This window comes from Ictidomys tridecemlineatus, chromosome 15 (genome assembly GCF_052094955.1).
Source record: "Ictidomys tridecemlineatus isolate mIctTri1 chromosome 15, mIctTri1.hap1, whole genome shotgun sequence".
Taxonomy (NCBI): Eukaryota; Metazoa; Chordata; class Mammalia; order Rodentia; family Sciuridae; genus Ictidomys; species Ictidomys tridecemlineatus.
In genome coordinates, this window is record NC_135491.1 from 25,788,473 (window position 1) to 25,807,833 (window position 19,361).

Below are 19,361 nucleotides of genomic sequence, written 5' to 3' on the forward strand. Positions count from 1 at the left end.
CGGGAGTCCCCTTGACCCTAGGTGTGGTGGTGTATGAGCTCCCCCCAACACCCCTGTTCGAGGTGTCTCCCTTTCGAGCAGGGTGCTCCCTGGATCCTGGGTGCAGTGGTGTAAGAGCCTCACCCAACACCTGGTTTGAGGCGTCTCCTCCTAACACTGGGTGCATTGCTGTATGAGATCCCCCTGACATTCTGTTTCCAGTTGTCTCCCCGTCGAGGTATTAGCCCCCTCGAACTTGGGTTCAGTGCTGTATGAGCTCCCACCGAAACTCGACTCCCCTGTCGAAGAGGGAGCTGCCTCAAAACTGGATGCAGTGGTGTACTAGCTCCCGACACCCTGGTTCGAGGCGTCTCCCCCATTGAGGGGGGAGCCCCTTCTACCCTGAATGTGGTGGTGTACGAGCTCCTCCAGACTCCCTGGTTCAACACATCTCCCCCGTCAAGGGGGGAACCACCTTGACCATGGGTGCAGTGGTATACGAGCTTGCCCCAAACCCCCAGTTTGAGACAATTTTCCTTCCAGTGGGGAGCCCCCTTGACCATGGGTGCGGTGGTATATGAGCTCATCCTAACCCCCCAGTTCAAGGCATCTTCCCTTGAGAGGGGAGCCCCCTCAACCCTAGGGGCGGAGGTGTATGAGCTCTCCCAGACACCCCAATTCAAAGCATATCCCTCGTCGAAGCGGGAGTCCCCTCAACCCTGGGTACAGTGGTGTAGAAGCTCCCCCCAACACCCCAGTTCGAGGCATCTCCCCCGTTGAACTGGGAGCTCCCTCGACCCTGGGTGCGGTGATGCACGAGCTACCCCCAACACCCAGTTCGAGGCATCTTTTCCCTCGAGTGGGGAGCTCCCTCAACACCGGGTGTGGTAGTGTACGAGCTTCTGCTAACACCCTGGTTCGAGGTGTTTTCCTTGTCGAGCAGGGAGCCCCCTTGACCCTGGGTGCAGTGGTTTACGATCTCTGTCCAACACCCCAGTATGAGACCTCTCCCCCCTCGAGGGGGAAGCCCCTTCGTCACTGGGTACGGTGGTGTATGAGCTACCCTCAACACCCTGGTTTGAGGTGTCTCCCCTGTCTAGCAGGGATCCCCCTCAATCCTGGGTGCCCTGGTGTACAAGCTCTCGCCGACACCCCCATTCGAGGAGTCTCCCCCATTGAGGGGGGGAGACAACTTGACCCTGGAAGCGGTGGTGTAGGAACTCCCGCCACTCCCAGGTTCGAGGCGTCTCCCTGGTGGAGGGGTAAGCCCCCTGGAACCAGGGTTCTGTGGTGTACAAACTCCTCCTGACACCCCAATTCAAGGAGTCTCCCCCATCAAGAGGGAAGCTGCCTCAAACCAGGGTGTGCCGGTGTACGAGCTCCCACTGACACCTCGGTTCGAGGCGTATCCCCCGTCCAGGTGGGAGCCTCCACGACCCTGGACGCGGTGGTGTACGAGCTCCCTCCGACATCCATGGAAGCATCTCCCGCCTCGAGGCAGGAGCCCCCTCGAGCCTGAATGGTGGTGTACGAGCTCCCCACAACACCCTGGTTGGATGTGTCTCCCCGTCCAGTAGGGAGCCATGTCGACCTTGGGCACAGGGGTGTACAAGCTCCCCCCAACACCCTGGTTCAAGTCATCTTTTTCATCGAGGGGGAGCCCCTCGACACTGGGGGCTGGGGTGTATGATCTCCTCCCGATACCCTGGTTCGAGGCATCTTCTGCCTTGAAGCGGGAGCCCCCTAGACCCTGGGTGCAGTGTTTTATGAGTTTCACCCAACACCCTGGTGCCAGGCATCTCACCCGTGGAGGGGGGAGCCCCTCGACCTAGGTCACGGGGGTGCACAAGCTCCCCCTGACACCCCATTCGAGGCCTGTCCCCCTTGGATGTGAAAGCCACCTAGACATTGGGTGCAGTGGTGTACGAGTTCCTCCCGACACTCTGGTTTGAGGCATCACCTGCCTTGAGGCAGGAACTTTCTGGACCCTGAGTGTCTGTGGCTTACTAGCTCCCCATAACACTCGGGTTCGAGGTGTCTCCTGCGTGATCCAGAAGCCCCCTCGATCCTGGGTGCAGTTGTGTATGAGCTCCCCTACATAGCTCGGTTCTAGGCGTCTCCCCTGTCAATGTGGTAACCCCCTGGTCCCTGGTTGTGGTGGTGTATGAGCTCTCCCAAAAATTCTGATTCAAGGTGTCTCTCCTGTCGATGGGGAACCAGCTCGACCCTGGTTTCAGTGGTGTATGAGCTCCTCCTGACACCCATGTGGGAGGCATCTCCCTCCTCAAGACAGGAAGCCCCTCGACCCTAGGTGTGATGGTGTATGAGCTACCCCTGAAACCCCGGTTAGAAGCGTCTCCCCTGTTGAGCAGGGAGCCCCATCTACCCTGGATGTGGTGGTGTATGAGCTCGCCCAGACATCCTTGATTGAGGCATCCACCCCTTCCAGGGGGGAGCTGACTCAACCCTGGATGCTGTGATGTACGAGCTCCCACAAACATTCCAGTTCGAGGCATATCCCCCATCCAGGGGTGAGCCCCCTTGACCCTGGGCATGGTGGTATACTAGCTTCCCCAGACACCTCAGTGTGAGGCGTCTCCCGCCTCCATTCGGGAGCCCCCTCGACACTGGCCACGGTGTCTTATGAGCTCCCCCGGACACCCTGGTTCGAGGCATCTCCCCCATCCAAGGGGGAGGCCGCATGACCCTGGGTGCAGTGGTGTATGAGCTCCAAGCAACCCCCTGATTTGAAGTGTCTCTCACGTCAAGGAGGTAGCCCCCTTGACCCTGGTTGCAGTGGTGTGTGAGGTCCCCCAGACACCCCAGTGCAAGGTGTCTCCTGCCTTGTGGGGTAGCCCCCTCAACCCTGGTGCGGTTGTATACCAGCTACTCCCCATAACTCCAGTTAGAGGCATCTCCCCCATCAAGCAAAGCGCCCCCTCTACCCTGGGTGGGGTGGTGTATGAGCCCCCCCCCCAGACATCCTAGTTTGAAACATCTCCCTTTTTAAGCGGGGAGCCAACTCATTCCTGAACACGTTGGTGTATGAGTTCCCACTGATGCTCCAGTTAGAGGCATCTCCCCCATCCAGGGGGCAGCCCCCTCGACCCTGGTTATGGTGGTGTACGCGGTCCTCCTGACACCCAGGTACAAGGCATCTCCCGCCTCGAGGCAGGAGTCCCTCTACCCTGCGGGCGGTGGTGTACTAACTCCCCTCAATACCCCTGTGTGAGGGGAAACCCTCATTGAGGTGGTAGCTCCCTCGACCCTGGTGCAGTGGTGTACGAGCTCGCTCAGACACACCAGTTTGAGGTGTCTCCCCAATCGAGGGGGGAGCCTCATCGACCAGGGTGCGATGGTGTTCGAACTCCTTGTGACAACCCATCCGAGGCATCTCCTCCATTGATGGGAGAGCCCCCTCCACCCTTGGCATGATGGTATACAAGCTCCCCCTGACACCCCAGTTGGAGGTATCTCCCCCTTCGATGGGGGATCCACCTCAACACTGGATGCGGTGGTATATGAGTTCCTCCTGACACTCCGGTTGGAGGCATCTCCCCTATCAAGGGGGTAGCCCCAAAAACCCTGGGTGCAGTGGTGTACCAGCTCCATCCGACACCCCATTGTGTTGCCTCTCCCACCTCGAGGCAGGAGCCTCCTCAACCATGGGTGCAGTGGTGTATGTGCTCCCCCCGACATCCCATTGCAAGGCACCCCCTGCCTCAAGGAGGGAGCATCCTCGACCCTGGGCATGATGATGTATGAGCTCCCCCTGACACCCCCATTCTAGGCGTCTCTCTCATCGAGGGAGGAGCTGCCTTGAACCTGGGCACGGTGGCTTACGAACTCACCCCGACATCCTTCGATCGGGGAGCTCACACAACCCTGGGTGTGGTGATATATTAGCTCCCCCTGATATCCTGGTTTGAGGTGTCTCCCGCTTCGAGGTAGGAGCCACCTAGACCCTGGTTGTGGTAGTGTACGAGCTCCCCAGAAACCCCAGTGAGAGGCATCTCTCACCTTGAGGTGTGAGTTTCCTCGACCCTGGGTGTGGTAGTTTACAAGCTCCTCCCAACGCCTGGGTTTGAGGGGTCTCCCATGTCAAGGGAGGAGCCCCCTTGACCCTGCGCACAGTGATGTATGAGCAATCCCCAAGACTCCAGTGCAAAGCATCTTCTGCCTCAGTGTGGGAGCCCCCTTGAACATGGGTGCGGTGGTGTGTGGGAGACCTACCTTACACGTGACTGAGTCACTCCCTGGCTGGGTGCTGAGGCGCTCAGTCAGAAATGTGGCAGAGCTTTCCCCACCCTTCTTGGGTTCTAGGGTCGGTGTCTGGTGCATGGGTGTATCTTGCTACAGCCCAATGAGTGAAGCTATGCTCACCTGTTCCTTTGTAATATAATTCCTTGCCCTGTTTAGGATAGAATCTTCTATGGAAGTACCTTATGTGTGTCCCCTTCTCTTACTGTGCCCTTGGGTGTGACCTACCCAGGTGTCAGTCAACCTGCCTCCAATGAACATCATGAAGATAGACTCAGCCCTCTGAAACATGACCCTTTGCCTCATTTGAATAGCTTCTCCTCAATAAAGAGGGTCAGCGCATGCTCTGGCTCTCTCTCTTTTTGTGGACCCTTAAGGTCAGAGGAGCCATCACAGCGACCCCAAAGAAAAAGGCATTTGTGTCTCTTGTGTAGTTATTTTGTGCAGCCCAGTTAACCCAGTTCAACTGGAGTGACCCCTGAGCCTTTTAGTCACAAGAACAGAAACCCAGCAATTTATGTCCAATGTGGGCCCAAAGGTCTGACTCTAAGCTGCCAGGACAAAAGTGACAAATGCTGGCTCCTGAGGGAATTTCAATTTAAATATTAAAGAAAGTTAGTGAGCTTGGTAATTCTCTCCAGAAGTTAAGCATGCTTAAGGATTGCAGAGTATTGTGGGCTGAATTGTACAAAGTAAGGAAAATCTGTGATGTTAAAATTTTTAATATGGGGTATATTCTAGAGACTCTAAATTCAGATGACTAATGGGCTAGGTTTTTTGAGTTGAGTCCTCCCCATGGAAAGAGCGCTTGTGTAGATTTTTTAAATTTGTTTTTGTAAATCTTTATAAAAAATGTTTTTTGGGGGAGGGGCTAGGATTGTGGCTCAGCGGTAGAGTGCTCACCTAGTGTGGGTGGGACCCAAGTTCAATCCTCATCACCACATAAAAATAAAGGCATTGTGTTATGTCCATCTGTAGGAATGGTGGAAAAGCTCCGTAAACTCAACAAGCTGAAACACAACCATTTACCTGTCTGATGTTTTATTAGCAGGACCATAGCGGCCAGTTGCAGAAGAGAAGGGGGGGAGGGAGAGAGAGAGAGAGAGAGAGAGAGAGAGAGAGAGAGAGAGAGAGAGAAGAGAGAGAGAGAGAGAGGAGAGAAGGGGGAGAGAGGAGAGAGAAGAAGAGAGAGAGCACTAACAGGGTGTTGATATTTATGGGCTCAACACAGGATGAGGAGGAGCAAGGCGAGTGAGCTGTTACTTCTTCATTGGCTGAGAGTTCGCGCCACTTCAGGGATTGGAGGTGCACCATTCAAAGTTCACACCATTCACAGGGATTGGAGGTAATGGTTCATGCACCATTCAGTGCGTCATGGACCTGAGCTCCTGGAAGAGAAGTGCTCTGGGCACCATCTTTACAAACATTCTTCCCTTTTTTGTTTTAGGTTGGGGTCATTGTATTTGATCTGGCTACTTCCTGCTGAGTAAGGGCATCATTTAGAGGGAGGGAGGGAGGTCAGTTGGTTGGAGAAGAAGGGCCAGGAGGCCCCATATCCATGCATTGAAGGAATGGATTTCCTCTGGAAGAAGTCCATGAATGTGCCCTGTGGCTATGAAAAGAAACATCATTAATTTCTGGCATGTCATCCATTCTGTAGGGTTCAGAGAAAGGGCCTATGCCCAGGAGAAGGAAGATTAGAACATATAAACTGAAAACCAAGGGCTTTTTATTATTTTTTTTAGCATAGTGGGGTAGAGATGGCAATTTGGCAGAGTTGTCATTTGGTATCTTCATCTTTCAGCACTTGGTGGAGGCTTCTTGAGATGTGTGGACATGAGTGTTGTCTGGCTCATTGGCAAGTAGCTGGTAATCCCTGAGGAGGAATAGAGGTCCCAGTATCAGGAGAATCTAGTGGTTGTCAGGGTTTATGAAGAGGTCCCAATAGGATTGTTGTGCCAATTGCTGCTTCTTTTTTCTAGTTGTTTCTGTAGTTGTTTCTAAAAAGGGTGTAGGTGTACTGTGTTTCTGTGGGTTCCTAGATCCTCAGGAGGCCCATTCTTATGTATGTTCTTCTCCTATGGAATGGGAGGGAGGGTGATGTGTGACTGTAAAAAACAGCTTGAGAGGGTTATCTGGGGGATATCTCACAGGTAAACCTGGGTGATTGTGGGGATCCTGCAAGATTGGGAGTTGTGGAGGGATTGTCCTCTGGAGGGCTTGCCACCAGTTTTAACCTAGAAATATGAATCCAGGGGTTTAGTTTTTTTCCTTCCTGTTGGATTTTTGCTGCATTGGGTGTACACAGGACTACCAGTAATGACCCTTCCCATTTTGGGGTTAGGGGGGGAATCTTTCCCCTAGGGAAGAAAACCCCATTCTCCTGGTTTGAGTGGAAAGGAGGCAGCTGAGTTCAATGGATCCGGTAGCAACAAATTTCGTTGCTTCCATAGCTCACAGCATATAAGGAAGAGGAGGGGAAGAGCATATTGGTCAGGGAGGGGCCAAGGCTCTGGTGAGATTTACGGGGGGAGAAGGGGACGACCATACATTAACTCAAAGGAGGAGGCAAGGGATGACTTTTTTGGTAAATCCCTCGGGCTTAGTAGGTCAAGAGGGAGGAGTTTAACCCAATCTAAATGAGTCTTTAAAGATAGTTTTCTTATCATGTCTTTCTTTGTGCGGTTGGCTCGCTCAACCTTACCTGAGGCTTGGGCGTGATAGGGACGATGAAAGTGCCATGGGATGGACAATGTCTTTGCCACAGTATGGGTTACATGAGAGACAAACTCAGGCCTGTTGTGAGATTGGATTGAAGCTGGCATCCCAAACCCAGGGATTACTTTGATTAGGAGGATGTTAGCATCCGTGGTAGCCTGCTTATTTGAAGTGAGAAATTCCTCTACCCAACCCGAGAATGTATCTATTAAAACTAGTATGTATTTGAAGTATTTTACCCTGGACATGTTGGTAAAGTCGATTTGCAAATCTGCCCCAGGAATATGGCCCCTCGCCTGATGAGAAGGGAAGGTTCCAGGTTTTAAAGATGTATTGGGATTTACTCTTTTGCATATCTGGCATGAGGCTGTGATTTGCTATATCACTTCTTTATCCTGGGGAGTCAGAATAAAGAAAGAGTGGAGAAAGGCTTTGAGAGTCTCTGTGGACTGGTGTGGAAAATGAAGTAGAGGTAAGTAAAAAGAGACTGTTTGGGTGGGTCTCCATTATTGGGTAATGTTGGAGAGCACGAGGAGATGAGAGATCCGGTGGGGTCTGAAAGGGCAGCTGACCTGGTTGCCTGATTTACTTTTGAATTTCCCTGTGTGTCGGGGGAGGAGTCATATTTGTGTGATCTGCAATGGACTACTCTAAGTTTTTTAGGAAGCTGAAAGGTTTGTAGTAGCTGGGTGATGTATGTGGAGTTGGTTATAGAGGTGTCTTTTGAGTTCAGGAGACTTCTCTCATTCCAAATTGCTGCATGAGATAAGAGAATGTGGAAAACATATTTGGAATCCATATAAAGCATAAGATTTTTCCCTGCTGCCATTTCACAGGCTCACATTGCAGCTACCAGCTCAGTCTGTTGGTTGGTAGTATTTGCAGGCAGGGGATTGACTTCTATTATTTGTGATAAGGACACTATGGCATATCCAACTTTTCTGATCCCCTCATGCATAAAAGAGCTACCATCAGTGAACCAGGTGTAATCGCGTTGGTCTAGAGGTCCCTCAGTGATATTAGTTGGGCATGGGAGGAAGTTTTCTAGAATTTCTCTGCATATATGTATTGGGGACTGACTTTGACCTTGAGCCTGATTGGGTAACAGAGTTGCCGCATTGATAGGGGTGCATATTTGGAAGGACACAGATGAGTCATAGAGGAAAGAGACAAAGATGGAGAGAATTCAAAAGGGATGAAGAGTTTGAAGTCCTTTGTACATTAGCAAGTCCTTGAGGTGATGAGGAGAGGTGACAGTGATTTGAGCTCCAAAAGTAAGCTTTTACAATTTTTTTAATAAAACATAGGAGGCCAGTAGGGCATGGAGACAAGGAGCCCATCCCCAGACTGTTGGATCTAACTGTTTTGAGAGGTATGCCACTGGAGCAAAGATGGGCCCATACATTTGTCCCAGCAACTCCAAGCCTTGCCCTTTGTTTTCATGAACATTGAGAGTAAAATGCCCATTAACATCTGGCAGGTGTAGAGCTGGTGCCTGTAAGAGGGCCTTCTGGAGGGTTCTGAAGTGTGATGCAGCTGAAAATAACAAGGGCTCATGCTTTCCCTTTGCTAGATCATATAGTAGTCTGGCAAGTAATGAGTAATTTGGTATCCAGGCCCTAAAATAGCCTGCCAGACCCAGGAACGAGAGAATCTCCTCTTTAGTTATTGGTACTGGAAGGCTTTCAATAACGCCTATTCTATCAGTTGTGGTAGCTTTCATCCCTGGGGAAATGTGGAACCCTAAGTAAACAATGAGAGAGAGAGAGAGAGAGAGAGAGAGAGAGAGAGAGAGAGAGAGAGCTGTACTTTTTGTGGAGAAGCCCTATATCCTTGGTGAGCAAGAAAATTCAGGAGGGTGGCTGTGTTGGACTTTGAGGTTTCTAATGAGGGACTAAAGAGAAGGAGGTCATCCACATATTGTAGGAGGGTTGAGTTGGGGCATAGAGGAAAAAAATCCTCAAGATCTCCAGCAAGGACTTGTCCAAAAATATGTGGGCTGTCTTGAAACCCCTGGGGCAGGACAGTCCAGTTTAACTGTCGGGAATGTCTAGTTTCTGGATCAGTCCAGGTGAAGGCAAATATGTCTTGGGAAGAGATAGTTGAATAAAAAAATAATGCATTTTTAAGATCAATAACTGAAAAACAGGTGGAGTTTGCAGGAATGAATGAAAGGATAATATAAGGGTTTGGAACAAGGGGATATATGGGCCTGGTTGAAGAATTTATTAACCTTAAGTCCTGCACCAAACAATATGTTCCATTAGGCTTTTTTACTGCTAAAATTGGGGTATTGAATGGAGAGTGTGTGGGATGGAGGAACCCCTTTCTTAGTAAGCTCTGAATGATTGGCTTTAGGCCCTTAAGACTGGCAGTTGGCAGCGGGTTTTGGGCCTTGTTTGGGAAGTGGTTAGGGTCTTTAAGATGCACTTCCACAGGAAGAGCAATTTGCAGAGGACAGGGTTTCAATATCCCATACAATTGGATCTTCTATTTTACAGAGGAGGAGAAAATGTGTGTTCTGGTGGTCGTTGGGGTCTCCACACCAGTCACAAAGAAGTAAAGTCTCTTCTTCATCAGAGAGTAAAGCCATGGCGACTATATAAGTAGGGGAAAACAATAATGGTAAGGTTATGGAGGCCTTCAAGATGGATAATCTATACCTTCCCAGCAAGGGGACTGGAGACTGAGGCATAACCCAAAAATGGTGTAAAAAGGAGAACTCAGATAAGGAGCAGTGAGGGGAAGAGTTCTACATGGGATGATGGTTTGACCTCCTACCCCAACAATAGGAGACTCAGAGGGATAGGTAGTTCCCCAAAACTGTCTCAGAACCAAAAATGTGGCCCCAGTGTCTACCAAAAAGTTTATGGGATACCCATCCACTCGAGTAACCACCCTGGGTTCCTGCTTGATGATTGAAAAGGCCAGGACAGAAGACCCAGGGCCCATTAATCCTCGACTGCTAGGCCTACCAAGTCACTGGCAGGGTGACTGACCTCAGCTCCCCTCCTGGAATTGGGGAAGTCCAATCCCCAGTGGCCAGGACATCAGCATCTGGGGCATGGTCTGGGTGGTGCCCTGGGTTAAGGCAAGCCCTAGCCCAATGTCATTCATCACCACACTTAAAACAGGGCCCAGGGGGTCCTCCTTGTGGGTATTGTTGTCTCCCCCTTTCCATAGGTTGGAAGGAGTCCTGTAACACCTGGGCCAACATCTGGCATTTTGGGTGTTTTGCTCTTTCATCTCTGTTGTGGTAGACCTCGAAGGCAGTGGCCAAAACCTCAGTCTGAGGAATCAAGGGTCCCCTCTAATTTTTTAGCTTTTCCCAGATATTGGGGTAGCTTTGTGAGAAAAAATAGGTCACAAGAAGTTGCCTCCCATCTGGGGATTCAGGGTCCAAATTAGTGTATTGAAGAGAGCCTTTGTTAGTCAGTCTAGAAAGGCTTAGGGGTTTTCATTCTTCTCCTGGATGACTTCCTGGAGTTTATCAAAGTTAATAGCCTTTTGTGCCTTTAGACCAGCTATCAGACATGTAATAAGGTGGTCTCTACGTCCCAGGTCTTGGGGGTCATTATAATCCCAATGGGAGTCTTGGTCTGGAACCGCCTGGGCCTCTAGGATATGGTGGGCATTAGTCTGATAAACCTGGTCTGCATAGGTCCTATCCTGGTCCCAGACCCTTGAGGAGAGGATTGGACAGAATCATAGAGATCATGAAAGGTGAGGCTATAGGCTTGAGTTAAGTATTAAAACTATTTAATATAAGAGACAGAGTTTGCAGTGTAAGATCCCAAATTTTTTCTACTTGAGAAAGATCAAGCACAGAAAAAGGAACATAAACCCTTAAAATCCCATCTGCCTGGTAACCTTTCAAAGGGGGGACCACAACATGTGAAGTTTGAGTCAGGTAATGAGATGTGATGACTTGTGGGTTAGGTGCTATATTAGTGTGTGAACGGGTGGCTGAACAGGTGGCAGGTGGACTAAACTGAGGTGGAGGGATCAGGGCAGAAGGAATAGAAGTGGGAGGAGTTTGTGCGGAAGTGTTGGGAGGAAGAGGAGGAGGAGTGTCCACAAGAAGCCACAGATGTAGAAGATGGGGAAGAGGCAGGGGTGAAAGTGAAGAAAGAGGGGCTGAGGGTGGGGGAGAGCAGTATGGAGGCGGTTCATCAGTAGGGTCAAAAGTGGAGGCAGAGAGCAGAGAAGAGGAAGAAGGAGGAGAAGCTGTGGAGGCAGAGTGGGGAAGAGGAGGAAGGACTTTTGAGAGCAAGGAGTAGCTGTTGAGGCTTGCAATGAGTGCAGATATTTTGATGAGTTCGAAGGAAAGAAAAAGCCTCCACATAAGGAATCTCATTCCACTTCTTTGATCACTCACGGTAATTAAAAAGATCCTGGAGTAAATTGGGATCCAGAGACCCACACGTGGGCCAAACGTTTTGGTTGTCTAAGGGGTATGTAGTCCAGTCCTGGGTACAGAATTTTATAAGAGCCTTTTCGGTTTAATATCAGGGGCTAGGCTCAGGGTTTTCAAATTATCTAAGAGGCACCGCAAGGGAGAATCGAAGGAATTTCCCATGCTGGAAGGGCAAGATGGGAGTCATAGAAAGAGTAAGAGAGAGGGAGAGAGAGAAAAAACCTGGGCTGGAAAGAGCTTCCTGGAAGCTCCAGAGCAGAGGGAGGATCAAGTAGGCGTCCCCAAAATAACCTGCAGGGAAATACAGAGGGCTCTGCCCGGTCGTCACCAGTGGAGTGCAATCTGTGAGACCCAAATAGGGCCGGGGCCATGGGCAACCTGACGTCAGGAGAGTTTTTCGATTGGAATGAAAGAGTCAGAAGGAGACTCTGGGAGGAACGGAGTTCCAGGAGGAATGGAGTTCCGAACTCCAGTAAGACGGGCTGTAGCAACTGAGCTAACCTGTCCACCAAAGCCAAGAGTGAAGGGAGATGGAGGAGTTAGAAAGGGAGAATTAATCCTACGTCTCAGGAGGTCGATTCCCAGGGATATCCTAGCAGAGTGCCCAGGGTCCACTGCGACCCTGATGGGTTTGGGTGGGGTGCGTTCCCCCTCCTAAAACACCTGGAGGGATTGCGGACACTCAACGGCCAATTCTCTCATTCTGGAGAGTTAGGGTTCAGGTGCTCATGGGCTGGGGGAACTCACCAATCTGCAGGCCAGTGGTGGATGTCAGGCATGTAATCAGAGGAGTGGACTATGACAGGAATGGTTGGGCTCGGATTTTGGGAACGGGATTCCACCTTGAGCAACAGGGATTCCCCATCCCAGGTTTTGGCACCAAAGTAGGAATGGTGGAAAAGCTCCGCAAACTCAACAAGCCTAAACAACCATTTACCTGTCCAAGATTTTATTAGCAAGACCATAGTGAGGCTGGGAATGTGGCTCAGGTAGTAGAGCGCTTGTCTGGCATGTGTGCGTCCCGGGTTCAATCCTCAGCACCACATACCAACAAAGATGTTGTGTCCGCCGAGAACTAAGAAATAAATATTTAAAAATTCTCTCTCTCTCTCTCTCTCTCTCTCTCTCTCTCTCTCTCTCTCTCTCTCCTCTCTCACTCTCTCTAAAAAAAAAAAAACATAGTGGCCAGTCACAGAAGAGCAGGGGGGAGAGAGAGAGAGAGAGAGAGAGAGAGAGAGAGAGAGAGAGAGAGAGAGGGTGGAGAGAGAGATGAGAGAGAGGAGAGGGGGAGAGTAAGAGAAAGAGCAAGAACAGGGTGTTGATATTATGGGCTCAATGCAGGATGAGAAGGAGCAAGGCAAGTGAACTGTTACTTCTTCACTGGCTGAGAGTTTGTGCCACTTCAGGGATTGGAGGTGCACCATTCAAAGTTTGCACCATTCACAGAGATTGGAGGTAATGGTTCCAGTGCCATTCAGTGTGTCATGGACCTAAGCTCTGGGAAGAGAAGCACTCTGGGCGCCATCTTTACCAACACCATCTACACCTAAAAAATAAATATTAAAAATGCTTTAAAAAAAAGATTTTGGGGGCCTTTATGTTCTAGAAGTTTGCACTAAAAGAGTGAGAAAAAGGGGCATCTTCCTCATCGATTAGGGAGCCCCCCTCAACCCTGGGTGCGGTGGTGTACAAACTACCCCTGACACCCCAGTACAAGGGGTCTCTGCCTTTGAGGGGGGAGTCAACTCGACCCTGGATGTGGTGGTATAGAAGCTCCCCTCTACACCTCGATTGGAGGGTTCTCCCACCTCAAGTGGGGATACCCCTTGACCCTGGGTGCAGTGGTATATGAGCTCCACCTGACACCCTGGTTTGAGGGGGTCTCCTGCCTTGATGGGGAAATCTCTTTAACTCCCAGTGCAGTGGGGGCTCACCCCTTCACTACAGTTATAGGGGTCTCCTTCCTTGAGAGGGAAGTCACCTCAACCCATGGTGCAGTGGGAATAGCCCCAGAAACCCCAATTCAAGGGGTCTTCTGCCCCTAGGGGGGAGTCCTTTCGACCCTGGGTACAGTGGGAGCTCCCCCAACACCTCAGTTCTAGGGGTCTCCCGCCTTGAGTGAGGAGTCCCCTTGAAACTGGGTGTGCTGGGAGTTCCTCCCACACTACAGTTAGAGGGGTCTTCCCCCTCGAGAGAGGAGTTCATTTGACCATGGGTATGGTGGGAGCTCCCCACCACACCCTGGTTCAAGGAGAGCCCACCCTGGAGGGTGGAGTTCCTTAGACCCTGGGTGTGGTTGTATATGAGCTCCCCCTAACATCCCAGTTCGAGGGTTCTCCCACCTTAAGGAGGGAGTCCACTCAAACATGGATGCAGTGGGAGCACCTCCCAACATTCCAGTTTGAGGGGTCTCCAGCCTCTACTGGGGAGTCCCCTTGACACCGGGTGCAATGGAGGCTCCCCTGGACACCTCGGTTCGAGGGGTCTCCCCACTCAAATGGGGAGTCCCTTTGACCTGGGGTGTGGTCATATACCAGCTCTTCCTGAAACCTGGTTTGAGGGGTCTCCCTCCTCTAGGGGGCAGTCCCCTCAACCCTGGGTGCGGTGGAAGCTTCCCCCACACCCTGGTTCGGGAGGTCTCCCACTTTGAGGGGGGAGTACCCTCGACCCTGGGTGAGATGAAAGCTTCCTCCAACACCCTGGTTCGAGGGGTCTCTCTTCTTGAGGGGGAATTTCTTTTAACCCTGGGTGTGATGGTATATGAGATCCCCCTGACACTCTGGTGGGAAGGGGCTCCTTCCTCAAGGCTGGAGTTGCCTCCACCCTGGGTGCACGGGAGCTTCCCCCAACACCCAGGTGGGAGGGAGCTTCCACTTTGAGAGTGGAGTCGCCTCAACCTGGGTGTGGTGGAATTTCCCCCTGACTCTGGGTTCGAGTGGTCTTGTGACTCAATTGGGGAGTACCATTGACCCTGGATGTGGTGGAACCTCCCCCCAACACCAAGCTTGAGAGGACTCCCACCTCAAGGGAATAATCCCCTTGACCCTGGATGCAGTAGAAAATCCCCCAAAATACAGGTTAGAGGGGTCCCCTCCTCAAGTGGGTCATCCCTTTCACCCTGGGTGCAGTGGTATATGAACTCCCTGCTGACACCCTGGTTCAAGGGGGCATCACCCTTGAAGTGGGAGTCTCTTTGACCCTGGGTTCTGGGGTATACAAGCTCCCCCCGACACTATGGTTTGATGGGGTCTCTGCCCTTGAGGGGGGAGTCTCTTCTACCCTAGTTGCGGTGGTATACAAACTCCTCCTGACATCCCAGTTCAAGGGGTCTCTGCCTTCGAGGGGGGAATCCCCTCAACCCTGGGTGCGGTAGTATAGGAGCTCCACATGACATCTTGGTTCAAGGGGTCTGCACCCTCAAAGGGGGAGTACCCTCGAACCTGAATATGCTGGTATATGAGTTCCCCCCCCCATACCCCTGTTCGACGGGTCTCCACCCTCGATGGGGGTGTCTCCTCGATCCTTGGTATGGTGGTGTATGAGTTCCCGCTGACATCTTGGTTCGAGGGGTCTCCATTTTTGAGGGGGGCGTTCTTTCGACCCTGGGTGCAATGGTACCCGATCTCTCTCCCTACACTCCCATACAAGGGGTCTCCTGACTCATATGGAGAGTCCCTCAACCCTGGGTGGAGTGGGAGCTCCCCCTGACACCCCGGTAGGAGGGTGTCTCGCCCTTAGGGTAGAGTCACCACTAACCTGGGTGCGGTGGGAGCTTCCCCTGACACCCAGGTGGGAGTGGGCCTCCACCTGAGAGTAGAGTTGCTTTGACCTTGGTGCATTGGAAGCTCCCTCTGACACCCGGTTTCAAGGGTCTCCCTCCTTGACAGGGGAGTACCCTCGACCCTGGGTAGGGTGGGAGTTCCCCCCCATACCCTGCATAGGAAGGTCTCCCCTCTCTAGTGGGGAGTCCACTCAAATCTGGGTGAGGTGGGAGCTTGCCCCATACCCTGGTTCAAGGGGTCTCCCATCTCGATGGGGGAATCACCTCCACCCTTGGTGCGATGGGAGCTCCCCATCAAACCCCATTTTGAGGGGTCTCCCTCCTCTAGGGGGCAGTCCCCTTCAGCCTGGGTGCAATGGGAGCTCCCCCTAACACCCCAGTTCTAGGGGTCTCCCACCTCAAGGGGGGAGTCTTCTCAATGCTGGATGTGGTGGGTGCTCCCCCTGACACCCAAGAGATGTAGTCTCCCTCCTCAATGGGGTAGTCCTTTTAAATTTGGGTGTGATGGTATTTAAGCTCCCCCTGACACCGAATTAGAGAGGTTTCCTGCCTCGTGTGGAAAGTCCTCTGGATCCGTGGGAGCTTCCTTTGACACCCCAATGCAAGAGAATTCCCACCTCGAGGGTGGAGTCTCCTCAACCCTGTGTACAATGGGTGCTCTCCCCAACAACCCAGTGGTAGTCGGCTCCCGCCCCAACAGTGGAGTTGCTTAGATCCATGTGCAGAAAAAGCTCACCACCACACGCCGCTTGGAGGGGTCTCCCCCTTGGTGGGGGAGTCACTTCGGCCTTGGGTATGCTGGGATTTTTCACTGTTGAGGGAAGCCCCCTCGATGCTGGGTGCAGTGGTGTACGCGCTCCCCTCACACCCGAGTTTCCCCATTGAGGTTGCAGTGGTGTACAGCTCCCCTGACACCTCAGTTTGAGGCATCTCCCCTATCAAGGGGGGAGCCCCCTTGACCCTGGGCACAGTGGTGTAAGAGCTCCCTCAAACATCCCAGTTCTAGGCATCACCCCCTCAATTGGGGAGTCACTTTGACCCTGGGTATGCTGGGAATTTTCCCCTTCGAAGGGAGCCCCCCATCCTGGGTGCGGTGATGTACATGCTTCCCCAGACACCCCCGTGGAGGAGTCTTCTCCATAGAGGGGAAAGTCCCCTCGCCCCTGGGCATGGTGGTGTTCAAGCTCCCCCGATAGGATACACCAGTTAGAGGAATCTCCCCCGTCAAGCATGGAGCCCCTTTGACGCTGGGTGCGGTGGTGTACGAGCTCCCCTTGACAACCCAGTGCAAGGCATCTTCCCTATTGAGCGGGGAGTCCCCTCGACGCTAGGTGCAGTGTTATACAAGCACCCCACGACACTCAGGTTCAAGGCGTCTCCCATCGAGCGGGGAGTCCCCTCCACGCTGGGTGCATTGGTGTAAATGCTCCCCAGATACCCTGGTTTGAGGTATATCCCCCATTGAGCAGGGAGCCCATCCGACCCTGGGTGTAGTGGTGTATGAGCTCCTCCCCTTCACCCCCGTTTGAGGTGTCTCCCCTGTTGAGGAGGGAGTCCACTCAACTCTAGACGCGAGCTCCTCCTGACACCCCGGTTAGAAGCATCATTCTCATCAAGGGGGAAGCCTCCAAAACCCTGGGTGCAGTGTTGTATAGGGGTGTCCCCTCGACACCCCAGTTGGAGAAGTCTCCCCAGTCGCTCTGGAAGACCCTCGACATCCAGGTGCAAGGCGTCTGCATCCTCCGGTTGGGAGAACTCTCAACCTTGGGAGTATTGGTGTATGAGCCCCCCCTGCCACCCTGGTTAAAGGCGTGTCCCCCATTGAGGCAGGAGCCCCCTTGAACCTGGGAAAGATGGTGTACAACCTCCCTCAAACACCCCTGGTTGAGGCGTCTCCCCTCTCAAGCGGGGAACCCCCTCGACTGTGGTCGCAGTGGTATACGAGCTCTCCACACACCCTGTTTCAAGGCATCTCCCCCCTTGAGTAGGGTGCCCCCTCGAACCTGTGTTGGCTTACCAGCTCCGTTCACCATATCTCCCCCATTGAGGTGGAATCCCAGTTGACCCTGGATGCTGTGGTGTAGGAGCTTCCTCCGACACCCTGGTCAAGGCATCTCCGCAGCCATATGGGAGCCCCCTCCACCCTGGATGCTGTGATGTACAAGCTCCCCCTGATACCCAAGTTCGAGTTGTCTCCCCCATCGATTACGGAGCTCCCTGGACAATGAGTGTGGTTGTGTATGAGCTCCTCCTGACACCCTGGTTCGAGGCATCTCCCCCGTAAATGGGGGAGACCCTCGACCATGGGTGCGGTGGTATACAAGCTCCCTTCCCCCGACATCCGTGACCCTGGGTGCAGTGGAACACTAGCTCCCTGAGAGCACCGGTGTAAGCCGTTCCTGCCTCGATTTGGGAGCCTACTCGACCCTAGGTGTGTTGAAATATGAGTTCCCCCCTCACCTCCATCGAAATGTCTCCTGACTCGAGGCAGGAGCCCTTCAACCCTGGGTGCGGTGACATACTAGCTGCCCTAGACACCCTGGTTGGAAGCATCTCCCCTGTTGAGGGGAAAGCCCCCTTGACCTTGGGAGTGGTGATGTAAGACCTCCCCAAGAAACCTGGATGGAGGCGTCTCCCCCTTCTTTGGGGAAGTATCCTTGACCCTGAATGCAGTGGTGTATGAGATCTCCTGATACCCCAGTTATAAGCGTCTCCCCCATCCAGGAATTAGTCTTCATGACCCTGGGTGCATTGGTATAAGAGCATCCCCCCTACACCCTGGTTCCAGCTGTCTACTGCTTCAAGGCAGGAGCCCCCGCGATGCTGGGTGCTGTGGTGTATGAGCTCCCTTCCACACACACCCTGGTTGGAGGCATTTTCCCCATTGAGGGAGAAGCCCCCTCGACCATGGGTGCAGTGGTGTAGGAGCTCCTCCCTACACCGGCTTGAGGCAGCTTGCCATCAAGGGAGGAGCCTCACCGACCCTGGGCACAATGGAGTATTGAGGGCCATAGCTGAGTCGGGATGATGCATGGCATTTTTGCCAGAAGTAATGGTTGAGAGGTGACGCTAGTGAGCCATTAAGATGATGACTTTTGAGTTCTGGGGGAGATCCCCATTGAGTTCCGCTTGAGCTGTAGTGGGTATTCCCAGAGAGAGTTCCCATTGGTTGGGGAAGTGCCGAAAGAGGGATTTTCCAGTTGCTGGTTCCTGGACTAGCCACATGGCTTTTGGGAGAATCCCCGGGAAGCGTGTGTGGAGTGTGCTGGTGGATTTCAGAAATAAAGTTTGTTCCTGCTTCAGTGGCTCAGTGATTTGTGCCAAGCGAGACTGAAGCATTTGGCAACTCATGGGGGGAACACCGGAAGCTCGGAGGTAAGTGAAATTGCTCACTCCTAAGGGAAGGTGAGAGAATGAGTGACCATTTCAAAAAACAATGTATTCTTGTTTTGATTTGTTTTGCTTTTGTTTTAAGCTGCCTATCCCTAGAACTTTCTCAGGCAAACTGGGGAAAATGGTTGGCTCAAGGTTTGAAGTTGTTCGCCCCTGAGGAAGACTTAGAAATAGACCACAAATGCACATGTCAACAAAATAGGAAAATTGATACAACGATTTTTTGTTCCGTTTTTGTTTCATTCTGTTTCGGTTTTGTTTTGTGTTATCTTGTTGGGTTGCATTATCCTTATACTAGATTAGAAATTAGTAAAAAACAAACTGAAAGAGTGTTAAGTAAATTGTTAAGAGGTCCAGACTTTGGTGGAAAACATGTTAGATCAAGCAAAAGAGAAGGTCTTTCGAGCTAGTCAGATAGAGGAAGAAAATTTAAAGGAAGAAAGCTTAGAGGGGAAACAGCTATCAGGGGGGAAGCTACAATGGAAGGCTGCTACTAACTCTGTTCTATCACCAGGGGGCATAATTCAACCAACAGCTCCACCTATGGAGACAGCTGAGTGGCCCTCAACCCCCGTAGTTGATAGACGGGATCCTGAGAAAGGACCTCAAAGATTAGCATGCCCTGTACTTGAGCAGGCAGGAGGGCAGCGAATTCACTGTGCTTTAGATTTCAAAACAGTGAAGCAGTTAAAGGAGGCTGTAACAACATATGGTCCCCAAGCACCCTTCACTGTAAGCATGGTCGAATCCATTACCAACTTGGACATGACACCAGCAGACTGGGCTAGCATATGTAAATCTGTGCTAAATGGA